Source organism: Trichomycterus rosablanca, chromosome 4 (genome assembly GCF_030014385.1).
Source record: "Trichomycterus rosablanca isolate fTriRos1 chromosome 4, fTriRos1.hap1, whole genome shotgun sequence".
Lineage (NCBI taxonomy): Eukaryota > Metazoa > Chordata > Actinopteri > Siluriformes > Trichomycteridae > Trichomycterus > Trichomycterus rosablanca.
In genome coordinates, this window is record NC_085991.1 from 14,661,042 (window position 1) to 14,666,731 (window position 5,690).

General features: G+C 40.8%; 1 non-coding gene across 1 annotated transcript; it reads left to right on the forward strand.

The window, feature by feature from the left end:
- The first annotated feature begins 5,526 nt into the window (after positions 1 to 5,526).
- On the forward strand, positions 5,527 to 5,690 carry LOC134313149 (U1 spliceosomal RNA). Its single transcript, XR_010012045.1, has one exon. It is a non-coding gene; the product is annotated as a U1 spliceosomal RNA (small nuclear RNA).

Here is a 5,690-nt window from a genome sequence, read left to right on the forward strand (position 1 = left end):
CGATCACTCAGTTTGGCCGGGCGGTCAGGTCTAGGAAGATTTTTGGTGGTTCCAAACTTCTTCCATTTACAAATGATGGTGGCCACTGTGCTCTTTAGAACCTGTAAAGCTGCAGCATTTTTTCTGTACCCTTTTCCAGATCTATGCCCTGACACAATCCTGTTTCTGAGGTCTGCAGATAATTCCTTTGACCCCATGGCTTGGAGTTTGCTCTGATGTGCACTGTCAACTGTGGGACCTTATATAGGGAGGTGTTGGTAATCCCCAATCATGTCCAATCAATTGAATTTACCACAGGTGGACTCCAGTTAAATTGTAGAAACATCTCCAGCAGTATCAGTGAAAACAAAACGCAGCTCATCTCATCTCACGCAGTGTCATATCAAAGGGTGTGCACACTTGTGTACATATGATATTTTACATTTTGATTTGTAATATATTAACACAAATGTCTAAAGACCTGCTTTCACTTTGTCATTGTGGGATATTTTGTGTAGAACTTCATCACAAAAAATTAACTAAATCTATTGTAGAAAGAGTCTGTAATGTAGTAAAACATGGAGAAAGTGAAAGCCGTGATATAAGTAATATTAACTTTTACATTTACAATAGAAATGCTCTCTGGGTGTGTCCACATACTTTTGGCTATACAGCTCTACACTGGGCATGTCCACATCTGAAATGAATGTTAAAGACACTGAGTGGTGCTGTGATCATCAGCTCTGCTCTCGGCTCCAGCACACACTGTGACATCATGAAGATGTCACAACATTCTACAAGCTCTGATCTGAGCTCCTGTGCTGGTGCTGCTTCACTTCACTTCAGACGAACGTGGAGGAGAATCAGATGATGGGAAATGAGGAGAATGCAGGGATGAGTACCCAGATTCTGCAGGACCAAGGGCAGGAACCAGAGGTACAGGTGATAGAGATAGAAGAGAAGAACCAGGTGGAGCCGAGCATGGAGGAGAAAAACATGGAGGAGAAGAATTTAGAGAAGCAGAACCTGGTTATAGAAGGGATTGAAGGTACATCTTAAAGGGGTTTTTGAGCTGTTTGGTGTTTAATCCATCATGGTGCTGAATCGGGTTTCATTTCTCCAGCAGATCCACTTCAGGCTGTTCTGGAGAACGTCTTCAGGTCCTCATCTGATGATGTGGTGCAGCAGCAGAACGTCCTGGACAAGCACGTTCTGATTGCTCCCACATTCATAATCCAACCTGAAGAGTGTGGGAGACTGATGGAGACGACCCTGCCCCCGGTCTACATGCTGAAGAGAACGAGCCGCTGGACAGTGCGCCCTGTACTGATGCTGCCGTCCTCCAAATACGTCTCATCAGCTCTGCTGTGTTCTGCAGCGCTGTGGCGTCCTTCAGAACGTCCTCGCTCCACAGGGATCGTTCCTCCCGATCATCTGGAGAACCTGGAGAAGATGGAATGAAGAACCTCTGAACGGCACGATGACACCAGAAACTTTTCCTTCATCAAAATTTAAATAAAAAAGCATTAAAAAATAAACTGCTGGTTTAAGTTTAGTTGCTTATTAAAGGTGAACTGATGAATATTTACTGGCTCCTGGGATCATAAACAAGGTGGAAACATCTGAAGAACATGGAGGAACAAAACTGAACTGCCATCTTCAGATGTTCTTCTGCATTTTTGTCAGTGGTGCTTCCGTCTCGCTGCTCTGCATAAAGATCTGATCTGTGGAGGCTGCAGGAATAACAACAGGTTCAACATGTTCTCCCATCTCAGGACCTTCAGAACTTTTTTAGAGGAACCGCTGGGTCCTTCTTTACCTCTCTGATTTAGGGGGGTTCAAAGTCGTGCTTGTAATGATTTTGGGCTAGACGAGACAAGAGGGGGACACACACGCGGTGATGTTTCAACGAAGAGTTTAATAATAACAAAACACACAAGACAGGATTAAACCAGATAAGACACACTAAAACAAGACCTATGCTAAATGCTAATCTAAATGCTGAATGCTAACGCTAATCTAAACACATGAAACATTAACCTAAACTAAACCTAAACTTTAAGCTAAATGCTACACTAAACACACCTGAACAAAACTAAACAAGAACAGTAGCTGGTGTTTATTTAAAAGCACAACATTCATTAATAACTGTAAACACTGAGAGACGTCTGAGAAAAGAAACTTACGATTCGCTTCATGTGAATCGACTCACTTATATCGATACTGTGAACAGAGCATCTCCCACTATACACCTCTCTTAAAGACACACACACACACACACACACACACACACACACACACACACACACTGTTAGTCCTATTTTTAAGGTTTTTTGGTAACACTTTACAATACGTGTACATAACTAAGCATATACTAACACTTAACTACCAGTGTATTAACAATGAGTTAATACATCAACTAATAATTAGTGCATCATGAATTAATGATGAATTAATGATATGTATACATTAACAAATTAATGAGTGACATGAATAGCCATTAATAAAGCCATCTGTTAACTATTAACATATTATTATTTAATGCTGTTAACTAATTAATTACTTACTGTATTAATTAACATTCTTTCAGTAATGCACAATAAATGTATATGCAGAGACTATTTAAATCACACACTGTTTATATATCATCTTTATATATACAGTGGGGTCAAAAAGTATTTAGTCAGCCACTGATTGTAGGATTTTTAAAGAATTTATTTGTAAATTATGGTGGAAAATAAGTATTTGGTCACCCACAAACAAGCAAGATTTCTGGCTCTCACAGACCTGTAACTTCTTCTTTAAGAAGCTCTTCTGTCCTCCACTCGTTACCTGTATTAATGGCACCTGTTTGACCTCGTTATCTGTATAAAAGACACAGCCTGTCCACAGCCTCAAACAGTCAGACTCCAAACTCAACCATGGCCAAGACCAAAGAGCTGTCGAAGGACACCAGGAAGAAAATTGTAGACCTGCACCAGGCTGGGAAGAGTGAATCTACAATAGGCAAGCAGGTTGGTGTGAATAAATCAACTGTGGGAGCAATTGTAAGAAAATGGAAGACATACAAGACCATTGATAATCTCCCTTGGGGTCAAGATCTCATCCCGTGGGGTCAAAATGATCATGAGAACGGTGAGCAAAAATCCCAGAACGACATGGAGGGACCTGATGAATGACCTGCAGAGAGCTGGGACCAAAGTAACAAAGGCTACCATCAGTAACACACTACGCAGAGAGGGACTCAAATCCTGCAGTGCCAGGCGTGTCCCTCTGCTTAAGCCAGTACATGTCCAGGCCCGTCTGAAGTTTGCCAGAGAGCATATGGATGATCCAGAAGAGGAATGGGAGAATATCATGTGGTCAGATGAAACCAAAATGGAACTTTTTGGTAAAAACTCAACTCGTCGTGTTTGGAGGAAGAAGAATGCTGAAGAACACCATACCTACTGTGAAGCATGGGGGTGGAAACATCATGCTTTGGGGCTGTTTTTCTGCAAAGGGGACAGGACGACTGATCCGTGTTAACGGAAGAATGAACGGGGCCATGTATCGTGAGATTTTAAGCCAAAACCTCCTTCCATCAGTGAGAGCATTGAAGATGGAACGTGGCTGGGTCTTCCAGCATGACAATGATCCCAAACACACCGCTCGGGCAACGAAGGAGTGGCTCCGTAAAAAGCATTTCAAGGTCCTGGAGTGGCCTAGCCAGTCTCCAGACCTCAACCCCATAGAAAATTTGTGGAGTCCGTGTTGCCCAGCGACAGCCCCAAAACATCACTGCTCTAGAGGAGATCTGCATGGAGGAATGGGCCAAAATACCAGCTACAGTGTGTGCAAACCTGGTGAAGACTTACAGGAAACGTTTGACCTCTGTCATTGCCAACAAAGGTTATGTTACAAAACATTGAGTTGAACTTTTGTTATTGACCAAATACTTATTTTCCACCATAATTTACAAATAAATTCTTTAAAAATCCTGCAATGTGATTTCCTGGATTTTTTTTTCTCATTTTATCTCTCATAGTTGAAGTGTTACCTATGATGAAAATTACAGACCTCTCTCATCTTTCTAAGTAGGAGAACTTGCACAATCAGTGGCTGACTAAATACTTTTTGACCCCACTGTATATATATTAACATGTCACTACCAGGATAGGCCACAGGTGTGTTTATTCAGTGTTGTGTGTGAAAAATAAAGGACAAGAAAACTGTGGAATACTGATTCAATACTGATTCAATAACAATAACTACAACTGTTGTTATAGACCTGATAACTACAGGTATATAATTTGACCTATATACATGTAAATATAAAGATGATATATAAACAGTGTGTGATTTAAATAGTCTCTGCGTATATAATTTATTGTGCATTACTGAAAGTATATTAATTAATACAGTAAGTAATTAATTAGTTAACAGCATTAGTTAATAATATGTTAATAGTTAACAGATGGCTTTATTAATGGCTATTCATATGTCACTCATTAATTTGTTAATGTATACATATCATTAATACATAATTAATTCATGATGCACTAATTATTAGTTGATGTATTAACTCATTGTTAATACACTGGTAGTTAAGTGTTAGTATATGCTTAGTTATGTACACGTATTGTAAAGTGTTACCGATTTAAGCCGACCGTATTCATTTAGTTTCTTGTTCTGTGTGATTTTCATTCTGATTCGTTGTTCTTTTGCGTGCAGCTGCGATCAGTTGGACGGATTCGTGGTGTTATTGCGTGGGGACAAAAGTGGTCGTTCAGAGCTATTTTACGTAAAATAGAACGCTAATTTCTGATAATGAGGGACCGCGTTCGCGCTTTCCCTTAAACTTGAGCGAGACCGTATTCATTTTGTTTCTTGTTCTGTATGATTTTCATTCTGATTCGTCGTTATTCGATGTGCAGCTCGGATCAGTAGAACGGATTTGTGGCGTTTTTGCGTTGGGACAAAAGTGGTCGTCCAGAGCTATTTTTGGATAGGCAGCGTTTACATAAAAAGCTTGTTGATTCTGAATGATTTTCATTCTGATTCGTTGTTCTTTTGCGTGCAGCTCCGAACGATAGGACGGATTCGTGGTTTTTTTGCGAGGGGTAAAAAAGTGGTGGTCCAGAGCTATTTTTGGATAGGCAGCTTTACATAAAAAGCTTGTTGATACAAACGTTAGAGAGACCGGTGTTTTAGATCAGCTTTAGCACTGGGCACATAATTAGCCGTTTGCACTATTTCTTAGGCTAATTTGACCGTTTCATGACTGAGCTATGCCAAACCTGTAAAGGGCATGCTTGTCAGGTGGATTTTTACAGTGTTTTTTTTTTCCTTTTTTGAAGATCAATTTGAAATGATCATTTTTTTCTTCTGTTTTGGTTGAACCAAGTGGTTTTTTTTTTCTTATTTTCAGGCAAATGTCGGCGTGGTCGTTTTGATGTTGCAGAATAGCGGCGTTTGTGTTCGGTGAGGTTTGTGCTGGTGTGATGAGTAGACGAGTGGAGCTCACCGTGAGTTTGAACGGTGTGTGATTCGGTGTCTCTGGACCTCATACTTACCTGGCAGGGGCGAGACCATGATCAAGAAGGTGGTTCACCCAGGGCGAGGCTCAGCCATTGCACTCCGGTTGTGCTGACCGCTGCGAATTCCCCAAATGTGGGAATCTCGACTGCATAATTTCTGATAGTGGGGGACTGCGTTCGCGCTCTTCCCTG